The 25723-nt window shown below is 43.4% G+C and overlaps 1 long non-coding RNA gene across 1 annotated transcript in view; it reads right to left on the reverse strand.

Annotated features, from left to right (window-relative positions):
- The window catches only part of LOC139061295 (uncharacterized), a 108369-nt gene that overhangs the window by 72861 nt on the left and 9785 nt on the right, over nt 1-25723 (reverse strand). Inside the window, exon 2 of the long non-coding RNA XR_011515344.1 lies at nt 2713-2845. This is a non-coding gene — a long non-coding RNA (uncharacterized lncRNA). The remainder of the gene's footprint in view (nt 1-2712; nt 2846-25723) is intronic.

Raw genomic sequence — 25723 nt, forward strand, 5'->3', positions numbered from 1 at the left:
GGACTGATGCTTAATTCCAATTGAGGTTTACCAAAGAAATATGGTAACTGTAAGTACAGCACGCGACCAGCATGGGAGTATCACATTCATGATAAAGAGCCACATGTCAAAGAGTCACCCTTGCCCCCGAAACAACCACATCGTAGCCATACATCATAACAGAACCATGGGGCCCAATATAACAGAGGGGATAACAGACAGTAGAGATTGTTGCACAATATGACAGTAGACTCTAAAAAAATATGGTAAGGGAGGTTGAAGCACATGCTCCGACCCACTGATTAATAAATACCTAGAAGACTAGACTGAAAAGCGAATGCTACACTGGTAAGCAAGACCTGTAAGGAATACATAAAAGAAAACAAAAACTAAAAAAAGAACCTAAGATACTTGACTAAGAAACTTTATAAAGCTTGAACTATAAAAACACTAATCATGCTTAACGAGGCGCTGCATCAGGAAACAGGGACCCTACACATATCCTTCCAGAAAGGTGATTTTTTTGTCATTGGGTGCTAAAGAAGGCATGTTAATGCACTTATCACCCGACTTCAAAATATGAAATGCCTCAACAATTTCCAGCGCATACAAAAATTTTCACTCACACATTTCTAAAGCCCTCACGAGACAGAACAGAGAGGGAAATTGTTGAGGCATTTCATGTTCTGAAGTCAGGTGACAAGTGCATTAGCATGCCTTCTTTAGCACTAATTGACAAAGAGGTCACCTTCCTGGGAGCATACGTATAGTGTCCTTGTTCCTGTTTAGTGACACAACACCTCATTCTTTAAACATTGTTATTGTTTGTTGTAGTTCAAGCTTTATATAAGTTTCTTAGTCAAGTATCCTGGGTTATTTTTTTTCTTTCATTTTTGTTTTGTTATGTATTCCTTACAGGTCTTGCTTAACAGCACAGCATTTACTTTTCCGTCTTGTTTTTATAGATCTTTATCAGTTGGTGGGTCAGAGAATGTGCTTCAACCTATCTTCACATATTCTTTAGAGTGAAGCTGTTCAATAATCTATTGTCTGTAAACACCTCTGGTATATTGGGCCGCACGGTTCTGTCATGGTGCATGGCTGCAATGTGGTTGTTTTGGAGAGTGAGGGTGTTCTTGGTTTCTCCTTGATATGCGGATGTTCTGTCATGAATGTGATACCCTACGCTTGTCTCGTGCTGTACTTACAGATATCACAACGCTTCAGTAAACCTCAGTTAGAATTAAGCGCCAGTCCTGTGTACTCGTCGTGTCCTTGTTTCCTTCACGCTACTGTTTTTCCTCCTCAATAACATAGGCAGGCATTTCAAAAATCACATGCCACGGAGAGTATAAAATGATAAGAACTTCAACAAATATTATGATGTATGTAGGTATAGAAAAATAGGTGAATGAATAATCCAAGCACTGCAAGCAAACACATTAACATAGGGAGAACCAAGTCTTGTGCCAGAAACAGTGCTCTGAATGACAGTTAACAAAAAGGCACATAAACCTTCATAACATTTGGGTAAAAAATATATATACACCAAATTTACTTGCATAATGATGGCACTCATGTAATGATCACACCCCTGAATTTTGTCGTCAAAATTCATTTTTTTCTTTCCAGTGTAATGATCACACCCCGAACTTACTGCAGCGATACGTCGGGTGCCAAGTCTAGCTAATGATTGCGCTTACCGTCTGTCGAATGCTGTTGAATGCTACGCGAACGACTGTTCAAGACATACCAAGTGGTCTGCATGCACCAAACATTTTTAAGCGGATGCCCCATTTTATTCCTTTCATCACTTTGCACACTTCCGTGAAAAAAAAAAAGGTACAACCAAATTTGCCTGGGCTTTGTTATTTGTAGGCTTTGTAATGGTTGTACTCAACAACAACAAAAAAGGCGCCTTTTGATTCTTCTCGTCAGCGCTCATGGGCACGCAACAAATCGCGAGCCGCAATGATAGTAGCCATGTTTACACGTTTGCGATACGTTATAAGTGTACCCTATTCATGCGCTGACGCTTGTAACACAGCTAAGATATTCACCCAGCCTTAGCGGAAACGTGCTGTATTAGGATAGTAGTGAAGGCAAATGTCGCAGTTTCCGCAGCATACCTGCCATGTGTTTCTATGTCACTGGCAGCTAAGCATGCCCATCTCTGTTTCTGTCCCCTCAAAGTGGACATGGCTACGTTATTGCCGCAGCCTTGCCGATGTTAACGATATTATTCACTACTGATATGAAAGAAGCTATTTCAATGCGCGTAATATACTCATGAAAAGAAAAAAAATCAAGTTCAGCGCGTTCGGCTTGCTCTGCCGGCCAACATTTTTGTTTTGGGATCCCGCACTGTTACAGCGGCAGCCGCCTGTTTGTTGACCTGTTGTCATCCTGCAGCAAATGTGGGATGAAAAAAAATGTTTTCTTTTCGCGGGAAATTCAACTCGCGTAATGACTGCACACCTGAATTCGGGGCAATTTTTTTACACAAAAGTGCTATCATTATGCGAGTAGATACCATAAATATATGTAAACATTTGGAACAGGCCTTTTATGTCAGTAAGATTAGATATTTCTTTTCCAAAGACAGCATGAAGTGATTCATTTGTACCTTGCTTATAAGACCAAGCTCTTGCATGATTTTATATGGGATAATAATATATTAGGGAAATGCAGGGTTCATCTATTAAAGCGCTGATTCATTAAGTTCTTTTTTACCTGCAGGCTCCGACAGCATTCATGACGGACAACTCCAGGGCGGAGAAGGATGCCCTTTGTGACGTCTGGCCCTCAGCAACACAATTGCTGTGCATCTTTCATGTCCTCCAAGCTGAGTGGCGCTGGCTTTTGGCTGCACACAACAAGATACCGAAAGATGACCGGCGCCACCTCATGGCAAGCTTTCAGAAGGTAACAAGAAGGCTTAAAGTGCTTACACTAAGCTTCAAAATGACAGAAAAAAGAACATAACAGAAATAAAAGTAAATATTACTTGAAGGAGTTAAACAAAGCTGATGACATGGTGTCACTACTTAGAACAGTAGAACTAGCTTGCGACTGTTTTTACTATTAGGCTTCAATTTTTCTGCGGTGTTATGTAGCGTTCTGTCCGAGCATTGCTTGTTAGGACAAGTGCCTTAGACATCCACTAAAGAGTACCTGTGATAATGGTCAGCAAATACAGCTTGCAACAAGCTTCACAGTTTGCTGCTACTGTTGTATGTGCTTGTCAACACTGCTTCAACACTTCAAGCAGTGGGCTAAGGGGCTTCAAGTAAGGATCATGCATTTAGCGCAGTAAAAAATGCACTGCAACCCAGGTTCTAGTAAACGGAAAGTGTACAAACTTATGCAGTTTGTCTTATTTCAGAACTTCTTAGTGCCTGTGTAAATCGAAGATGCATGATAAGAGAAGCAACTGAAATGTGATGCAACAAACTATTACTGTAAGGCCCGCATTAAGGCAGAGGTGTATTATGAAAAGTGCACTTGCTACACGATAAAAGCGAACAATATACACAGATAAAAGTGATGAAATATGAAGCAATGCTGACGCTGCTATCGCCCCTCTCAGCTGTGAATTGTCACCCTGGCTGCAGCTTAAGCCAACGTGGGAGTGTAGGTGAATGGCGCAAGATATGGACAATTTCTGTCCCATGGAGGCAGCAGCTGGAAGCTGCAGAAAGAGGCGCTGCACGATAGATCTTTGGTGAAGCTTGTTCTAAGCCACACATGAAGCAAGATTGGAACTTTATAGTCAGAACAAAGGTAGAGAACAACATTTCATAACCTGGATTGGGAAAAAAAAAGAATGGGTGTGGCATATCAGGTCAGAATGACCTTGGTTGTCTTTTTCACTTGCCTCACTACTCAACAACATGTTGGTGACATTACACCACACAAAAGAGTAATTTACAGATGGATGTTGATTGAATACAAGCGACAGAGAACATATGCAAGCCCACAACAAAGCGAGATGGTGTAAAGAGCAAAGAGGTTACATAAGGCGAGGAGTACGGCTAGTTAGCATATGTTCATGTTAAGCTACCACGCTAGGTTCCTCATGCCAAGAGAAACACGAAATGAAAAAAAAGAAGACTAAGGGAAAAAATGGCACAGACTAGTACCAATGTTTACCTTTGGACAATACATATACACAAGGTGCGCTAAAACATGATGCAACTTAGTTTGTAACTGATTAAGTTGAAGACTTATCACACTTGTGGGCGCCCACGTGCATCATCCACAAGAAACATGCAATATGCATTGTATAAATATTTGCTCTAAAAACAATCTTCTTCCCAAGACCACATGCTTTCACAGCTGCTCCATCTACTCGATATACAGTAGCACTGGAGAGCCTCTGGTGGAGTCACAGTCATTTGGCCAATCATGAGCTAGAGGATGCTGTCCACAGTCCTAAAATGTAATTTCACTGAATCGATTTGCAACTTGTGGAGAAAAAGTATACATATTTCATATGTGTACTTTTTTCTCCAGAAGTTATAAATAATCGGATCAGATAATCAGATCAGCGACGACTAGGTTCCACAGTCACTGATCTGATTATTTTTGATGTCAGAAGCTGCACCACAGAAAGTGCCACATGATATGGGACACTGCCATGTTGCAGCATCAAAGCTTGGCAATCACTGGCCACATGTGAAACACATTGTTTTGATGTCATCAAAAGATGTCGCAGGTAAAAGACTGATTCATTGATTAGTCTGGAGGCATAAAATTCTTCTGTATCTGTAGTGCAATTCGGTCCCAAAATAGGTATAGAAAAGCTTAAATTTGATTTTCCTTTTACTCATTTGTGCTTTCTAGGGCTGCACTAAAGCTTCAGTGCTGCGACTGCTAAGTCTGGAATTTTTTATCACGATATTATCCTAAAATGCACGAATTTATTCTCTGTAATGTCAGTTATGAGTAATTTCTGGCCATTTTGGATGCAAAAAAGCAGGGCGAAACACAGGTCTTTAATGCTAGCACAGTGATTAATTCACTGCGCGAGTGAGTGCCATTTCTCATGGCAATTTTTTTCATTCATTAGTGTTAATATCATGCTAGCCAGCTATGTTAATGTTGCATAATACACATAGTGAAGGAAATGTTTTCACAACACTTCTTTGAAACAATTCTAACAAATAAAAATGCAATCATTATAATGCATGACATATGCCACAAATTGACAACCACTGGATAATGGAGTTATTCAAGCAAAATGAAAGAAATAACATTCACAAAGTTTGTGCACAAGATACAGCAATAATTTGGCCTAACTTATTTCTTGCATACTGAAATTTCTGGCAAAAATGGGCTCTTTAAATTCCCAATGAGCTATTTGGAAAACACCGCTAGAAGACAATGAGGATGTTGAAAACGAACTGATACACATCGATGTTTCATATTATGTTTCAGATCCTTTACGCAAAAGATGAAGGTGACCTTCAGGCAGCCAAAGCATGCCTACATGCCCTGCCTTATCCATCCTACGTCCAAAGAGTTGAGGCATTCCTTCAACGTGAATATGAGTGGGTGCTTTTGTACCGTGCTGGGATTGTCACAAGAGGACAGAATACTAACAACTATTCTGAGGCATCTGTCCGAATCCTCAAGGATGTCGTTCTCAGCCGGACCAAAGCTTACAACGCAGTAGCCCTAATTGAATTTGTAATGACTAATTGGGAAAAATATTTTGAAACGCGGCTGCTGCGTCATGCAAATTATCGTGAACAATCACACAAAATTGATTTCCAGCACCTCCTCCAAAAAATGCCCGAAATCCCACCAGAATCCATAGTTCAAGTTGAAGAGAATATTTATAATGTGCCCAACTCTTTGGGTAATGGGACGTATGAGGTAAGGGCTGATGTAGGAGTCTGCAGTTGCTGGAAGGGGAGCCAGGGAGCCTTCTGCAAGCATCAAGCAGTTGTACAGCGGGCCCTTGGTGGGCTGTTCCCAAACAGCCCAGAGCTTACTTCAGGGGACTGCAGAGAGCTGGCTCATCTGGCACTTGGGGACCGATGCCCCCCAGAGCAATTTTTCGTGCCATTTACTGTTCAGAAAGACGACATGGCACTTTCTCTTTCTTCTGGGACCAGTGAGCCAGCTGCACAAGAAAGTACCAACTGCACTGAGCCACTGTGAATTCCACAAGAGCCACATGCTGGCTCCAGCCTGCAGCCTGAGGTGTGTTACATTCCATGTTTCAGCACGCTGATAACCTGATACAGATGCCATGTTTTCTTTCATTTTTAGTCTTTTCAATGTCAGTTTTTTCATGCTGCCCACCATTGCATAGCTGTTGTTGCAAGATTACTTATATGCATTTACAGATGAAAGCTAGTTGACTGGACAGAACTGATTACATTAGTAGCTTTGCCTGTAGTGTCTTACACACACACACACACACAAACACACACACACACACACACACACACACACACACACACACACACACACACACACACACACACGCGCGCGCGCGCGCGCGCACACATTTACGAGTGAATGCAAGGAAGGCCTTGTTCTAGGCTGTTTGTGATGAATACTCAAATATAAATTACTGGTCAAATTGCAAACATCTGCTCTTAAGACGCGCAACAACTTAAGGCACATACAAAAAAAATTTGCCATTACGACCGATTCCTGGGCACACTATATTATAAAAAGGCAAGATGCATTTTTGCTTATGAGTGTCCACATATTTAAGCACACGGCAAATTCACAGCTAGCAGGTTTGTGCTAGAATGAATGGACAATAGCTGACAAAAACATCCTTTGCAGGACCTGGCAGAACAGTATGAGCATTCATCATTCAGCAAGAGCATGCAGCGCATCTACACAGCAGCTGCAAGAGAAGACCCTGCTAGTGCTGCACTCCTGCAGTCTGTGAGTGCACATCTGGATGGGATCACCACCACAAGTGCCATTCACGAATTCCTGATAAGGTTGAAGGCTTCCGCCGTGGCAACAAAGAGGCACGGCAAAAAAATTAAAGTGCAGCCAACTAGCCTTGCAAGACGTCGACCTGGCTTGCCAAGGGGTTCAGGACGAATCCCAGCCGGACGACCAACAAAAAAAACCAAGCGAGTCCATGCCCTAAGCAGAAGCGTAAAGGACAATGTGCCAGGAGCAAAAGGCCATTAAAGCAAAGGCAAAATGTGGTTGGCAGAAAGAAATTAAATTATGGGGTTTTACGTGCCAAAACCACTTTCTGATTATGAGGCACGCCGTAGTGGAGGACTTCAGAAAATTTTGACCACCTGGGGTTCTTTAACGTGCACCTAAATCTAAGTACACGGGTGTTTTCGCATTTCGCCCCCATCGAAATGCGGCCGCCGTAGCCAGGATTCGATCCCGCGACGTCGTGCTCAGCAGCCTAACACCATAGCCACTGAGCAACCACGGCGTGTCATGTGGTTGGCAATTTGTGCCCATTGTTTTGTCGGTATCTGGAATGCAGCATGTGCATTTACTGCTGTTAGATGATGAAGTGATAGCGATGTGACCCTGTTGTGCACGCACAAGTGTATCTTCGCGTGTATATATTCTTGTTCATGTACTGTAATCTTGTAGATGGTTGCTTTCATGCTGCCAGTATGCAGCACGGACAATACAGCCGTTTCTTGAGGCCTATGCCTCCCTCTACGGGTACAACAAACAAGCAATGAGGGTGCGATCGAACAAGAACTGAAGATGGCGACGGCGGTCGGCAAGCTACCGGAATTCGATCCCGACAGCGTGAGCTTGGAGGTCTTCATCGAAAGCTTCACACATTGATGTACAAGGAAGTCGTGTCAATGCTGCGAAAGCACTACTTGCCAAGGCGTTCAATAGTGAGCGCAAGATACCACTTTAATCAAAGGAAGCAAGCACCTCAAGAAAGCATCACAAACTTTGTGGTCCAGCTCAGGAAACTAACAGCCTCATGCGATTTCGGTGGCTTCCTGGAACAAGAACTTTGGGACTGCCTGATAGCTGGTCTTTATCCCGAGGCTGTACGTTGTTGGTTGCCAGCCATGGCTGACACCGAGCTCACCTGGAACTGTGTTTGCAACGTTGTCACTGCCATGGAGATGGCAGCGAGAGATGCATTGCAAATGTTTGCAAAAACAGCACTGAACAGTCATACAGCAGCAGCGAATTCCACTGGCAAAGCAACTCGTCGACGTTGCGACGGGGCTCAGAAGCAGGGGCATGCAGCAATCATGGCCCTCAAAAGCCGACACCCAAGTACTTTGACGCAAAGAGCTAAGTCAATGTGTCAGAAATGTGGGGGGCGGCACGCACCTGTAAGTTGTCCATTCTTACAGCAGCACTTGTTATATATCTCAAAAGAAAGGCCATCTTGCAAAAATGTGCAAAACGAGAGTGGTACACCAATTGGAGCCGGAAACATTGGATAGAGAGTTGCTTACACTTTGTCACACCGATAACCGCTCAGGCAGTCCTGGCATTGTAATAAATGTATAGTTAAACGGGAGAGCTACCCATGGAGCTAGACACAGGAGCAGCAGTTTCTGTAATGTCGGAGGCAGAGTGTGCGAAGCATTTACCGAGTGCTAATCTCAGGAAAGCTGGTATCAAACATGGCACGCCGATTGATGCCGAAGGAATCATTGATGTTGAAGTGAGTTACTGTGAGCAGTGTTTTCATTTGCCTCTAGTAATTGCTAAAGAGACTGAAAGTGTGAGAATGCCTACGTCTGCTGTGACATACTTACTAGTGCTAACCCGACTAACAAAAAAAGAAGGTTGGGACAGGACAGAGTGCTAGAATTCAAGTGCTAGACTTGAAGTCTAGCACTCTGTCCTGTCTTAACTTTTCTTCCATTAGTCTTGTTAGCGCTACTATGTAACAGCAAACGCATCAACACCAACTAGCCCAACTTTCTGCATTAATGCCTGTGTTGTTTGGCTGCAACTGGCTAAGTAAAGTTGAAATCCAGTGGGATGAAGTAATGCAAGTGAACACACTGACAAAGGAAATGTCCTTGACTGACAAATATTGCGAACTGTTCAAGCCTGGTTATGGAGTGATAAAAGGTTTCAAGGCAAGCAGTTGTTGTATTCTACAAGGTGCGATCAGTGCCATACGCATTGTGCAGACAGGTCGATTAGGAACTGGCTAACTTTGAAAAAGTTGGAGTAATATACTGTGTGCGCCATAGTGCTGGGCAACTCTCTCGCTATCGTACCAAAGAAAAATGGCAAGGAGCTTCGGCTATACAGTGATTACTGTGTCACAGTAAACCCTGCAATTGAGGTGGACCAGTACTGGCTCCCTCTGCTAGAGGACATTTTTGCAATGTTACATGGCAGAGCCGCCTTTTCAATTCTGGATTTATTTAAGGCATACATGCAGCTTTAATTGGACGAGCGAGCGGAAGAACTGCTTTCAGGTTCCAATGCTGGTTTCAGGTTCCAATGCTTGCCATGTGGCATAGTCTGCGTGCTGGCAGTGTTACAAGTAGTGATGGACCAAATCCTAAACGGGTTGTCTGGCACCGCCTGTTACTTAGATGACATCGTCATCGCAGGCGAAGATTGAAAGCAGTGCTATGACAGGTTAGAGGAGATGCTCATATGACTACGAGAACATGGCATAAGGATCAACACTGACAAGTGCAAGTTGTTCCAACAACGAATAAGATACCTGGGCCATAACGGTGATAAGAATGGCTTGCATTCCACTGTGGATAAGGTGGCAGTCATCGAGCATGTGCCAAAACCGGAAAATGTGACTCAGCTGAAAGCCTTTTCGGGCTTGATTAATTTCTACTCAGAATTTTTGCCTTACCTAGCTACAGTGCTAAAACCCCTGCATGACTTGTTGAGCAGAGAAACAGCATGGCATTGGTCGTGCCAATGCGATGATGCATTTAGGGCTTGTAAAGAAATGCTTACCAACGAGCACGTTCTCAAGCTGTATGACGTCAAAAAAAAAGATACAGCTAACATGTGATGCCTCCATATATGGTCTTGGTGCTATTTTGTTGCATGTGTTAACGGAAAAGACAAACCAAGTGTATCTACGTACCAGTCACTGTCACCAGCTGAATGCAATTATGGGCAGATCGAAAAAGAAGCTTTGAGCACTGTGTTCGGTGTCAAAAGATGTCACAACTACCTGTATGGTCAAGCTTTTAATATATTAACAGACAATCAACCCCTAACCATGCTCTTCAAATATAAAAGGAAAAGCAGTGATATGGCCACTGCTAGGGTACACCAATGGTTTGCTCTCTTAGCTAACTACAGCTTTACGATAGCACAGAAGCTTGGCATAGCAATTGGCCATCCTTATCTTGACTGCCACTGCCATAAATGGCAGAGAAAACTGAAGATTTTTTTTTATTTTCCCACTCTTGACGAGCTTCCTTTGACAGCAAAGGATATAGAGCGTGAAACAATGCACGACAAGTTACTAACTCTAATTTGCGACATATGGCATGGTTGGCTATAGGCTGCTTCTGGGAGATTGCAACCTTTCTGGGTTCGATGTTTTGAACTTCTCAGTTGAAGCTGGTTGCATTGTTTGGACGAACAGAGTGATCATTCCAAAATTTTCGCAGAATGCTGTGCTGAACTAGATGCACGAACACCACCTGGGAATCCCAAAGATAAAAATGGTCGCAACGTCGATGGTCTGGTGGCCAGGCATTGACGATGCACTGGAGGAAATGGTGCAAAAGTGCAGCATTTGTCAAAGCGTAAAACCACAGCAGAACTAAAACCTCTGACCTCGTGGAAAATGTGCGAGCACCCATGGGAAAGGGTGAATTTTTATTTTGCCTAGAAAGAAGGAAAAATATTTCTTTTAGCCATTGATGCTTATAGCAAGTGGTTATTAGTGAAAGTGTGCAGCATGACGATGCCTACTATGACAGTTACAGTGGTTAGATCTCTTGTTTGCTGTGCACAGTCTCCCTTCAGAAGTGTTAACAGGCAACAGGCCGCCATTCCGTGCTAATGAGTTCCAAGGTTTTCTGAAAACTAATGGTGTGAAGCACACATTCACACCTCTGTACCTCCTGCAGTCCAATGAGGTAGCAGGGCATGCTGTACAAGCTACAAAGACTGCACTGTCTAAGCAGTTGCTGGAGGACAGAGAAAATGGCAGTACAAGAACTGTGTAGCACTAAATAGACAACTTTCTATTTTGCTATCGGACAACGCCGCAGACATTAACCGGAGAGACAACGGCTGAATTGTTCTTGAGAAGGAAATTGCAGACAAAGATTGTCTCTGTTGAGACCAAAGCTGACAAATGTCACGACCGATAAAGCAAAAAGGGTGAAACAGTCGGCAGATAAGCACAGAGTGAACCCACAATATTTTGTAGCTGGTGACCGTGTGCTGGTTTGTTCAATGCAAGGCAGGGCAGTGTAAGTGGTTTCCTGGAAATGTTACACGACTTAAGTGTCCAACTATGTATTTCATTGTTAGTGCAAACAAAGTGCGTTTTGTAAGTGCAGAGCATTTACAACATTGTGTGCTTGGTGGCGAAAACCACGATAACAGGGAAATTTGCCTGCCAAACACATCTGAGGTCACCTCTCCTCTGCTGCCTGTTGTTCAGCCACAGTCTCAGGTTGAACCACAGATGTCAGACCAGTTGTCAACCGATAATGAACTGATACCCCTAAGACAGAGCTGCTGGGAAAGGCAGCCTCCCGAGTGTTGGGGCTATGACCGCTTTTGATCTAATAGGGAAGAAAGTGTAGTGTCGGTATCTGGAATGCGGCACGTGCGTTAACCACTGTTAGATGATGCAGTGATAGCAATGTCACCATGTTGTGCATTTGCGAGTATGTCTTCGTGCGTATATATTCTTGTTCATGTACTGTAATCTTGTAAATGGTTGCTTTCATGCTGCCAGTATGCAGCACAGTCAAAGGTACGAGGTGTACGCACACTATATCTATGTGGTTTGTGGAAACGGTGTTCCAAGTTTAGAATATGGCTTATGGTTAAAGCAACAAAACATTTGTTCCGTAAGCGTACCCATTTTTTACAGAACAGTCGGCACACTATGAGCAGATACAGCACGGGTGAACACATATTGAGAGGCATTCGGTCTTCCTATTGGCTAAGTAGTTGTGCAGCTTCCACAGTGCTGCAATAAACTACTCGGACAGAGTATATGTGTAAATACTATATGGGTGTTTGCAGATTACTGCCTCCATTGAAAATGGGGCCACAGGGGCTCAACCTGCAACTTTGTGATCGGCAGCAAAAAGTAGCTGAGTCATCACGGTGGGTCAGAATAAGCTTACAGTTATGGCTGAAGAAATTATTCTGATGGCATGTATTTTTTGTTCCTTTTATGTCGAGAGAAGCAATTTAGTTGCAGCTCAATCTATACACTCATGTGTCAAGTGCCTGATAGATAAAAATATATGTCATTGTGTAGTTCATGTTGGCCCTCTTGACTAATAAAGGGCAAAATGTCACATACACCTAACTAATGTTTGTGATCTGTGTCATTTGATGTCTAAAAGCAGTACTGGTACTATAACAGATACATGACCACCAAAAGTGCCCACGTGCTGCAGTGTTCATTGCCACATCTCCAAGGTGGTTGACATGAAGCGTCTTTAGGGGTTGCTTTTGTGCATATCTTGGCACAATCGCTTGCGAACCCCGTATTATGCAACCTTTATGGATTGATAGCTCTTTTCCACATTACTTGAATGGGGTGAATTCTCTTCCAGTCCACTACTTCGTATCGCCTTCCTGAAATACATTAGGAATTGCAGAAAGAACCCTGTCAACCCTGTCTGCCCCTATGAGCTGTGTTATACGGTGGCCTATGAGCAGTAGTTGCTGTATTGCTTTGAGAACTAAAATGTCTCCCAGCGTCGCCCGCTCATCAAGTTCCCTTGGGAGCAGGATTCGACTGAGAGTCGTTCTGATGCATTTTTCCAGTGTGGTAAAGAAGCTCATAGTCGTAGCAGCCAAGTATCAAACCCCGCCATATTATTCTGGTTGACACCATTAGTGTGATTTGGTCCACCTGGCTCATTATTCTCAGTAGTGGCATATGGGCACTGTACACAGTTTTGTGACGACCAGCAAGATACAGCTCAAAATGTTTCAGTACAAAGACAATTGCTGCCACTTCCTTGAACCTGCGTGTAGTTTTGCTTGCTTTTTTTCCAATGTTCAGGATGCAAAAGATACTGTTGCTTTGAGACCTTTGCCACTGATTCGTGAGAGGACAGCTTTCAAGCCGTAGGGTGAAGCATTGCATGGCAGTACAAGGTCACGGAGCTCATCAAAATGGCTTGGTTTTCGCACCAAGCTTAGAATGGCTTTCAGTCATTGAAAGGCAGTGCTTTCACATCCTCCCCAGTTCTATGAAACTTCTTAATCGAGCAGTGTATGTAAGCTTTCTGCTAGTTATGCTCGATACTGCAGGAAATAGCTATAGAAGCTGAGCATTCCAAGGATACTTTGTATCTATGTATTGCTATTCAGCTCTGAAGTTCTCCCTGATGGCTTTCTATTTTCCAGCTGTTGGTCTGGTGCCTACAGCATCACCACAGTAGCCGAAGAACCCTACAAACAGTGTACCAAACACAAACGTTTCTTTCAAAACACTGACTCCTGCACTTTTTAGTGGTCCCCGAACTGCTTTTAAGGACATTGTTGCAGGGCAACGACATCACTGGCTGCGACAATATCATCAATGTACACACTTGTGCCGTCAAGTCCAATAAGCAGAGGCCATGCACTGCGGGAATAACAAAAGCGCTACGGCAATATTGTAAGGGACATGACTGACTCTGTAGAGTTACTTTGCTGTGTTCACAGTGAGATCTTCAGTGGGGCTTTCATCTACTTGTGATTGCAGGTATACCTGCTGGAATGCACCTTTTGGAAGAACCATTCACCTTGGCATTCAACTCATTCATTGTTGAGAGGTTAAGGATTTGGCCTAAAAGGAGGGCTCATCGTTAAACACTACTTGCCACAAAGGCACACCGTTCCATTTTTCTAGTGAATCATGCAGGGGTGTGGCCCATGAAACAAGCTGCATGGTTTCCTCAAGCCTCCATATGTGTAGTTCCTCGTGTACTGCCAAATGCAAAGCTAGTGGCCCTTCATGGCATATCAGGAATATTAATGTAACTCCTAGTAGCAAATAAACATGCATTGGTTCACAAATGTGCCATATGTGTGCTTATTGAGCATGCCATGGTGAGCCAAAAGTTAGGCCAGGTTTACAAGAGTCACAGTGTTTATTCTGGCAATCCGAATTCGAAGAGCCTGATAGTAACCTTGTCCAACAAGCTCCTTCGCCTCGGACGACATGGAGGTAGTTGTGTGGTCTTATTCCTGAAATGGAAACTCGCTGAGTGCGCATCCTAGGAGCGCCATTTTATGTTTCTATCCAGACCATAAGTGCAATAAAAGCTCTGTGGGTTCACGCTGTGCACAGCAATTGCACCAGTGATGTCAAAAGGTATCTTTGCCAACTTGTGAGTGTGATCATTCTAAATTCATTGCCATGAGCAACAGCTGTTTTTGTTAATTTTATTGTAATCAGTTTTGGCAAACCAAACTGCACATTGTTCAGGATGAAGAGTTCTGCCCACTGTTACTGCTGCAGAAAGCTGTTGGTGTAGAGGAAGCTGGAGCACGGTCAAACTTGTTCTGAAGTTGGAGTCATGCGCAATTTTGTTTGTTGTTATTCTCATGCAGTGTTCATTCCTAACATTTTACAAAATGTAGACATTGTGAAAGCATTTCCTGCATCCAATTATAGTGCTTGTACAGATGCTGACAGGGCTATGGTGACGAAAATACTTTTTTTTTCTAAAGTTTTGGCATGGTTGAGTTCTGTGCTGTTGCAGTGAAAGTGGTACGATTCGTAATTCTGTGGTTTATTATTCTCGTGCCACCACTGATTCTTCCACTATCAAATTTGTTCTAAAGTTTCAGACACGTGCAATTTTGTTTGTTATTCTGTAAACATTGTGAAAGCATTCGCTGCATTCAGCTGCAGTGCTTCTACGGATGCTCACAGGAGTACGACGCTGAAAATACAATGTCTTTTCTTTTTTGCTATTGGTATGGTTGAGTTCTGCACTGTTATTGTGGAAACGATATGATTCGCAATTCTGTGCAAAAAGTTGTTGCTGAATAAAAAGCTTATTCACCTTGGCTTTTGTTAAGCTTAGGATCCTTGTTGTGCTTCAAGAGGCGCTCCTGAACGTCACAGATATTGGTGTGGGTATGGAACATTTTATCAGTGTAGCATTTGATCTGTAATGATACGACTGGAATGCATGTTTTCTAAATATATAGATTAATGTGTGCGGTGTGAGCACATACCACTTTTTACACCTGTGACACCCGCGCACTTAAGGTAGCGATACTGCTCCGGTAAGGATCCAGTCGATCGAGCACCGCGCCAGCATTCGAGCGCGTATTCGTTTTCTGCGCTACAGCTCAACAAACTTGACACGGATAGCACGGCCGTGCAACAGCACAAATTTTCATCCTGATTGGCCTCGATCGCGATCAGAAGAAACCTGTGCACCAACTGTGTGACTGAATGAACAGAGATCAGACGCGCGAGTACGGCGCAGGTACCCGTTTTCTTTTTTGCAACTGCCACGGACGCGCATATAGTTTCATTCAAGAATAAAAGTGAATACAAAACTAACATTTCCGGCACGCGCACTATGTTAACTGTCGCTGAACCAATATAGCAGACAAGCGCAAAGTGGAAACTTACCTGTTGCGCGCCGAACTTCGATGGACATTTCGATGCCATTTGCTTGCAGCGCTCCCGTCGCTCCGTGGACGGTGCAAAAGCTGGGGAGGCGGTGGCGCTAGGGGAAGGATGGCGCTAGGCGCTTTAGATGGCGCAGGGACTAGACTCCCCTAGGGCGAAAAGTTACCTAGATATACAGTTCCCGTTGGCGCCGCGGGGGCGGCGCTGCAGTCGACCGGCTGCACTGGAGAGCGAATGTATATGCGCGCCCCGGAAAGGTGGTGGTCCGGGGTTCAAGCCCTGGACCAGGGCGAATTTTTCTTCAACTGTGAAGGTTTTCTTTCGAGGAACCCGTTTCGGTTTCCTGAATGTGTACAAGCCAACTCACAAATGCATTTCGTGGATCATGCGTGAAATAATTCATACTAAACGTAAAATCAAGAGGTTACAAAAAACTAGCAAGCAACGGAATGTTTCAGGCTACCATACTCAAAGAAATTTATTTACTAGATTACTTAAGGAACAAGTGCGTTACGCTAAACACAAGTCCTGTGGCTCTGCATTGCACGAGTTTATTAGGAATGCGCCTCACAAATTCTGGTACTATATGAGTGCAAACCTGACTAATCCAGCTTCACCATATGCGCTAGATCAGGCTGGAGCTCATGATTCTAACGACTATTTTTGCTTTGTATTCACAACTGATAATGGTACTGCAAAAATAAATCCTTCCTTTTACAATCAGGATAATAGATTGCTAGGCACACCTACTTTATCGGAGCCAAGTATCCGTTCACTCCTATCAGGCATCAATGAAAGGAAGAGTGGCGGTCCAGACGCAATTCGCAAGAACTTCTTGAAGTGGTACGAGGATCCACTCAGCAAATATATTTATCTCATGTATACCGAATATTTGAAAGACTGTTGCCTTACTGCTGAATGGAAAATTGCTCAAATTACCCCCGTACTCAAATCAGGTATTGCAGCGTCTCCTAATTAGCCGCCTATTTATATCACTTGCACTTGCAGCGAAATTCTGGAACTCACTGTATTAAACTTTTTATTCAGTTTTGCTGAGTCGACCAATACCCTCAACATGTATCAGCATGGATTTAGTTCTGGATTATCCACTGTTACACAGCTTGTCGAAACACTGCATCACCTGTCCCTCGGCATTGACGAGCGCATTCAAACTGACGTCATTTTTCTCGAATCCTCGAAGTATTTTGACTGCCTACTACTACTCCTAATCCTAATTACATCTAATCCTAAACTACTCATAATCCTAATTACATATTAGGCGATGACCCAATTTACCAATGGATTAATTACTTAACTAACCGCTACCAATTTGTACAGTGCGGCTCTCACTCTTCCGGCCTTGCTCCAGTGTTATCAGGCGTTCCCCAGGGATCCATATGAGCTACAGTTTTGTTTTTATTATTTATAAATGACATAACTCACTGTCATGCTGACGTGAAGCTCAGGCTCTTTGCTAATGACTGCATGCTGTATAATGAAGTAAAACACCGCGATGACTAAGTGAAATTAAATTGTGCCTTAAATAAGATAGCTAAGTGGTGTGCAGATTGGCAAATGACAATAAACATTGATAAAACCATATTCATGTCCATTACAAATAAAGCGTCTAAGCTTGATTTTCCATACTATTTTAACGATATGCGACACTTCGAAGCGTAAACCAGTATAAATACCTAGGTCTCATAATGTCGTCTAATCTCATCTCTACAGAGCACGTTCATCAAGTGTCAAATAAAGCAATAAACGAACCGTTCTTCATTAAACGGGCCTTGTCATATTCTACAAGTCAAACAAAGCTTCTTGCATACGTCACTTGTGTCCGCCTAGTTTTAGAATACGTCAATACTGTCTGGTTCCTTAACAAATACGGACGACTTGACTCGCCTACTGGTCTGTTAAGCATGCTGGTCTATCTATCCTAGAAAGTCGCGCAAAGCTTTTTGGGCTAAAACTTATACACGAACTATTGCATAGATTATTCCGTATAAACCCTGACTGACTTGAAAGTTCGTGATACTAGACCGACCAGAAGAGGGCATGCATGGGAACTTGTAGAATATCCATTTATCCGTTTCGCTATTCTTTCTTCTCACGCTCAATTCGTGAACGGAATACACTGGATGTAGCTGCAAAAGAGCGGCCAACACTAGCAAAATTTACGGAATTAATTTAGCATGCTGTATTTGCCTAAAAGTTGTCAATAAAAGTAATTAAATTGCTTTGCTAATGCAATCCATCCCCATTCAGTTTGTGATAGGAAAGCACTCGCCTACACTTTTTGTTCGGTGCATTTTGTTCGGTGCAAACATGCTTGCTACTCTGCATGTTTTTTCTCTAGTTTCCCTGCTGGTTGATGTACATTGTCTTCGTTGTGTGTATTATTATGCATGAATTTACTACTGCTATTCTTGTATAGTCTCGAATCGTTATGTGCTCTTCTTCTATAGAATGTTTTAGTAGTGTTCATTGACGTGACTTGTTGCTCACCCCTGTAAACATCCCCATGGGGGATTGACGGTATTCTATAAATTAATAAATAAATAAATAAAGAGGGGAGGACCCAAAGTAGAAGACACGAAAGGGAAGAGGTCGTCGACTTCACAAGCTGAGAAAGGCACTGACACTTCCACAAGTTCCCGAAGTTTTCCAAGAAGACGCCCACGACCACACGACCACGAAGGGTTATGCAAGGCCATCATGACCCCCGTGTTAGGCAAGACCGCGCGATATTCGAATATAGTCACAACCATATACTAAATAAATGAATACATTCTTTTCTTTTTTTTTCAACATCACGATGCCCGCATTGGCTGTCATCTCTTGACTGTTGCGGTGAAAACCCCGCTCACCTGCTCGACATCCTATCAAGCCTGTGAAGCACTGTCGGCATCGACAGCCAACATCACGGCAGCTATAAATCCACCGCGTCTGTGAGACTTGTTTCATGGGCTCGGTGGTTGTGCCGCTACAATGTCCACTAACTCGCTGCTCTTCGCCATGCAGGTTCTTGTTCTTGTTGACTGGGGAACTGGCGCAACCCACTCTCGGGGATCGGCCATGAATCGGGCAGTGAAGTACTTGTTCTTATTTTTTATGTAATTGAGGGTGACTTGAAATAAGTGTATCGCAGATGGAATTTCAAGTGTGTAATGTTACAGGTATGAATAATCAATTATCTGGATATTTTTGTGAACAAAATCTGTATATACAAGAATTCTAGGATGAAATTTGTTTTGTCTGCGGATGGCTTCAGAGACGTTTTTGTGGCTGTAACCCAGTACGGTAGCTCCAAAGGAAATAGTTACAGGAAGAGTCAAATTCACGCCAAGCATTTATAAGGGTTCTTCTGAAAATCTTTTTGGTTGAATGATGAAACTACAGCATCTCAAACATAGGTGTTCCAGAGATTCACTCTCATTGCATAAAAGGCACAAGGGCGATATAGCCAGACCAGACCTCTGGAGGTACAAGTTCAGTAGGGGGACTCGGCACCGTAGTCTTGTAATCATTACATCAACTTTACTAGACGAGCACCATTTGTTGTTCCAAGGAAAACTGATATGCGGGGAAATGCGACGTTGCCAGTGATGATGTGCGACCTTATTTGTAATTGTGTATTTTCGGAAACGCGCATCAGTGATGAAAGCTGACACAGGTAAAATGAGGATTATAGGACCATCGTGGGATGCAGCTGGACCTTTGTGGCCTGGCACCAGACTAAATGGACGAGATGGATGTGCCTTGGGAGAAGAGAATAAAACGTTTTTAAACAATCTGACAATTTCGGTGTGGTTATAGTCGAACAGACATACAGGAAATCAGTTGAAATTATGGCTGATGACACAGATAGAGGTAATTTGCGTAATGTTAAGAAAATTTCCGATAATTTCGTCTGAGAGTTAGGCGTGAAGTCAGGTAGCGGAATAAAAAAGACGAATTTAGATCAGATGGTACGACGCCTTCGCCTGCCTTTCTTCACAGACGGAAGCATCAGATGCTATAACGGTAACTGGGCCCGGCAGCAAGCTAGCGATAGCCCGTGCTAACGTTCCACGCTTCTTCCTTGGACTTTGGAGCTTGCAGCTTCTGGAGCCTTCCAGCTTTCGTGCCCCGTGCCCAGAGTCTGTCGCCGGGTTAGGTCCAGGCGCAAGACTTCCGATCTACGGGCGTATTGCGGCGGATCCAGTGGAGCCCTGCTGGGCTTCAAATCACCGGCTTACCAACAGCACATCGCGGTCCGCGCAGTTTGTACACGGCCGCCGACTATACCTGCAAGCATCGTGGCATTCACTGAGTCATCTAAACACCAGAACCACCCCTGTGCATCCTGCGCATGCGTGGAATTTTGTTAAAAAGCTGCGCCCGAGCAACGCGCCCTTCAGTGGGCCCGGCAGCAAGCTAGCGATGGCCCGTGCTAACGTTCCACGCTTCTTCCTGGTGCAGTTCCTTGGACTTTGGAACTTGCAGCTTCTGGAGCCTTCCAGCTTTCGTGCCTCGTGCCCAGAGTCTGTCGCCGGGTTAGGTCCAGGCGCAAGACTTCCGATCTACGGGCGTATTGCGGCGGATCCAGTGGAGCCGTGCTGGGCTTCAAATCACCGGCTTACCAACAGCACATCGCGGTCCGCGCACTTTGTACACGGCCGCCGACTATACCTGCAAGCATCGTGGCATTCACTGAGTCATCTAAACACCGGAACCACCCCTGTGCATCCTGCGCATGCGTGGAATTTTGTTAAAAAGCTGCGCCCGAGCAACGCGCCCTTCAGTGGGCCCGGCAGCAAGCTAGCGATGGCCCGTGCTAACGTTCCATGCTTCTTCCTGGTGCAGGTAACGAACTCTTATTGCCTTTACGCAAAACCTAGTAGCCACCGTGCACTTTTTGTGCTGCCGGGTCCACGGCGCTTTTGTTCCATTGTGTGTGATTGTGCGCATATGCTGTTCAAACTTCTCATGCTAGCTGGTGATATCGAATCTAACCCCGGCCCCGACAAAGAGATTCTTAATGTATTGAAAGAACTGCAATCTGGACAGACGGTAATGCTCGAACAGCTAAAGTCTATTGAAAAAAAAACTAGTTGATCATGATAAGACGTTCTGTGAAATTAAAACACGGCTAGACAAAACAGCTTGTGCTGGTATCGATGACATGCAAATTGAATTAGGCAGACTACATGAGATAAGCACTAAACATACGGCACAGATAGGTGTACTGTCTGCCCGGATAAACGATGCTGAAAATACATCTAGAAGAAATAACCTTGTTTTTTACAGCATCGCCGATAAAGCTAAAGAATCATGGTCTGATTCTGAGAAAGTTATTATTGCACATTGTAGACAACATTTAGATGTACAAATAGAACCGCGTGATATCGAACGTGCTCATCGCATTGGGTCTTTCCAAACTGGAAAGTCCAGGCCTATAATTGTGAGGTTCGCTCACTTTAAAAGCAAAGATCTTATCCTTTCTTCGGCTCGTAAGTTCAAAGGTACGTGCTATGCCGTTGCACAAGATCTCGCCCCAAGCACGCGCCTTGCCCAGAAACGCCTCATCGAGTTTGGAAGGGCCCGTAAACTGCGGTTCAAGCTGCGACATGAAAAGCTTATAGTAGGTGAAAAAACCTACTACTTCGACCACACTACTAACCAGGTCATTGAGGAACGCCTTTAGCCATCATTAAGACCAAAATGTACACCGCAACCACAGAACTGTCAGCCTTTATCATTCCTGCTCGCTAACATTCGAAGAGTTGTTCCCAAGCGTGATGCACTGTGCAGTCTAATAGGCTCATCTTCTTGCGATGTCTTACTACTAACAGAAACATGGCTTAACACATCAATCGATGATACCGAAATTCTCCCTTACCTCTCGCATTTTGACATTTTTCGGAAGGATAGACCCGATAACTCGCGCGGTGGGGGTGTATTTATCGCCACTAAGCGTAACCTACATTGTTCACTTATAAACCTCTCTTCACAACTGGAAATGATTTGAATTCGATGCATTGCTACACACCCGCACATTCTGATTGGTATTTGCTATCGGTCCCCTAGTACCGACAGTTCTTTCACACCTTCACTTCATGAAGCCTTAAATACATTAACAAAAACATATCCAAACAGTCCTGTCCTTCTGTTTGGCGATTTTAATTTTCCAACTATTGATTGGTCCGATCCTGCCTCTACATTATCTAAATCCAGCCCCGGTAGTGACTTCTTAAGCACGTGTATGACATTCGGCTTAACGCAGCTCGTCACTGACTCAACACGCGTCACTGCTCACTCGTCCAACGTTTTAGATCTTGTATTAACAACTCACCCTGATAACTTTACCCCTGTCACCTTATTGCGCGGTTTGAGCGACCACCTGACAGTACATGTTTCGTTTCGTTGCAACGTACTAAAGAAACAAAAAAATCGGAAAACACTTACACTCTATGATAAAGGGGACTATGTCAGCATGAACCGAGAATTATCTGAGTACTTCGACACGTTCGCCGCTAACTTTCAACTAAATTCTCTCGAGTCGAACTGGCTGCTTTTCAAATCGGAGATGCATCGCCTTATACGTCTTTACATCGCCACCATTACAATAACAGAAAGAACAACATCACCATGGTTTCATGTATCCCTCAAACGACTAAACAATAAGAAAGAACGGTTGTTGGCAAAAGTATTACGCAGTCGAGAGAGAATATGACAAGTTAACCTCTCAAACTAAACACAAGTTTCTTTCTACCACTTTACCAGCTATGCTTACAAACTAACCCGAAGCGATTTTGGAAAAATATTAATCCTAATCAGCGAAATGAGATATCACTTATCAATAGCTCCGGACTTCCGATCCCTGAGACTGAGGCTGCGGATCTTCTTAACAGAACATTTAGTTCAGTTTTTACTAATGAATTACTTGATGGCTTGCCCGATCCACCGTACTTCACATATCCGCTCATGCAAAATATCACATTCGATCCCATCGGCATTGTCAAAGTAATTGAATCATTGAAGAACTCGTCATCTACAGCAGTAGACGGTATCAATGCCAAAGTTCTAAAAAATACTAAACATGTCTGTAGCCTGTTTTTATCACTCATATTCCAGGAATCGCTTAACAGCGCTTCCATTCCACATGACTGGCAGGTGGGCAAGGTCATCCCAGTCTTCAAGAAAGGAAGCCGATCATCACCGAGTAACTACCGTCCTATTTCCATAACAAGCGTGTCTTGTAAAATAATGGAACATATTTTATACTCGCATATTGCTAACTTCCTAACATCCGTCAATTTTTTTCACCCAAGTGAACACGGTTTCCGCAAAAATTATTCCTGTGACACTCAACTTGCTCTTTTCTTGCACGATTTACATTTAAACCTGGATCGTAACATCCCGACTGACGCAATATTTTTAGATTTCGAAAAAGCATTCGATAAGGTCCCTCATGGTCGTCTCTTAATAAAGTTATCGCGTCTTAACATTCATCCTTGTGTTCTAAGCTGGATTCGAGGGTTTTTAACTAACCGTTAACAATTCGTATACGCTAACTCACACTCTTCAACCTTAACACCCGTGCTTTCAGGCCTACCTCAAGGTACCGTACTTGGTCCCCTCCTTTTCTTAATATACATCAATGACCTACCTTGCAACATTTCTTCTCATATCCGACTCTTCGCTGATGATTGTGTGGTTTACCGAGCAGTTACTAACCCCAGCGACCATTTGGCGTTACAAAATGACCTATCGCGCATACAAAACTGGCGTACCACTTGGCTCATGTCATTAAATGCAGCTAAAACCGTGTTAATGTCTATTCATCGTCGTCGTAACTACGTTATCCCTAATTATAGCATCAATAACACGCAGATTGCAACAACGAATTCATTCAAATATCTTGGTGTGTACATCTCGCATGACTTAACTTGGACCTGTCATGTTAACCACATAATAAACTCTGCTAATCGTACTCTACGTCATCTGCGCCGTAACCTCTTCCTCGCTCGTCCCTCTATTAAACAGCTTGCTTTTCTAACCTTTGTACGGCCTAAGCTTGAGTATGCCGAAGCTATTTTTGACCCCCACCACAATAACCTTATTAATGCCCTCGAGTCGGTTCAGAACCACGCGACACGATTTAACCTGTCAACTTATTCATACCATACAAGCATCTCGGCACTAAAAGCCCAAATAAACCTACCCTCTCTAGCCTCACGCCGTAGAATAGCCCGTCTTATACTTTTTCATAAATTCTTTCATTCCTTGCCTCTTGACAACCCGTACATAAAAAGAGCACAACGCATTGGCTGCACCGGTCACTCTAATACAGTATATCCCTCACAAGCCCATACCGTTACTTTTCAGCAATCATTTTTTCTGCGCACAACACGAGACTGGAATGGCCTGCCCGCCGAAGTTGCCACTATCATCGACCCACTTGCATTCAAGCGACTCATCGGAAATATCCCTTTGTAATTTGTAGTATCTCTTTGTCACTAACACCCCACTCCCTCATGTAATGTCTCAACAGAGACCTTTGAGGAAATGAATAAATAAATAAATAAATTATATCCAGGTGTGCGCGGTGGTCTGCCAGAATTGTATGCAAGTATTGATAGGGAAGATGTTTAGCTTCATTTGGAAAACTATCATCAAATTCAATTTCAACATCTAGAACCGAGAACTTTAGTAAGATTGCTTCAGCTTAGGTGAACGTTTAATGGGTCCAATAGTTTTTGAGCGAAAACAACTTGAGGGCGACTTGATCGATACCAAGGATAGTTAAAAAATGAGGCCGTTTCATTAACCAAACTTATTGTTATCCCCTCAGTGGTGATGTATATATCTTTAGAAAAGTTTGTACTGTTACGATATGAAACCGCAGAAGGCAGGCGTGCTCCTTTATATAAGATATCGTTAGCGACGAATTTAGGAAGGCCCTAGACATAAGCGTAACGCCACTCGTTCTAATAGTATCAGAGGCGGAATTTCGTATGCAAGTCCACTAGAACGCAAAATGTACCCAAACTCTATTATCGGGTGAACATACATGCAATAGATCATAATTAGATCATGCCGACCCAACTCTGCTCGATTGCTGCTGAGTTTACACAGTGTCCTTACTGCGCGTGCTCCCTTTGAGGTAATATGTTTTATATGTGGACTCCAAATCAGCTTTTCAGTGTACATTACTCCCAAATATTTAATTGAATTATTTTGTGGAATACAGTCTTGTCGATAAAGAACCGAAATTTGCACAGGAAAACTTTGAGCGAAAACTAGGACGGCGCTTTTTTGATATTTAGAGAGCTAAGTGCCATCAAACCACATTTCTAGGTGGTTCATATGAGACTGTAGCATTTGATACAAAGCATGTAATTCTACTGATTAAGCAAAAAATGCAGTGTCATAGGGGTATAAGTACTCATGCGCATCTTGTTGCAAAGCTACAGTACTCAGTAGAGTATTAAACCCCAATGGCGATAGGAGTGAGCCCTGTGGTAGACATCTTGGCTGTTGGTCAACCAAATCCATGTAGGGAGCAGGAAAATTCCCCAAAATTCTTAAACGCACGCGCCAAAATTTTTACGCTGTCATAGGCCTTAGTCATGTCCAGAGTGACCAAGGCTGCATTTTTTTTCTCACGTCGAGCCAGATGAATACGACTTTCGAGGTCGACACGGGCACACCAAATTGAGCACCTACGTCTGAAGCCAATTTAGCACGGGTTAAAATAATGTTTTCTGTCAGCGAATTATCGCTGCCGTCATGCAAGATTCTTTCGATGAGTTTTACTAGGTTAGATATAAGAGATAACGGGCGAAATTATCTAATTCGTAACCGGCACCTTGCTTTTTAATAATGGAATAACTTTTGCAAGTCTCCATTTCGGTGGAATCCACGAACTTCTTTATAGAATGATTTACCATGGTAAAGAACGCGTGTGATATATTAAAGGTTTTT

This window comes from Dermacentor albipictus, chromosome 6 (genome assembly GCF_038994185.2).
Source record: "Dermacentor albipictus isolate Rhodes 1998 colony chromosome 6, USDA_Dalb.pri_finalv2, whole genome shotgun sequence".
NCBI classification, from domain to species: Eukaryota; Metazoa; Arthropoda; class Arachnida; order Ixodida; family Ixodidae; genus Dermacentor; species Dermacentor albipictus.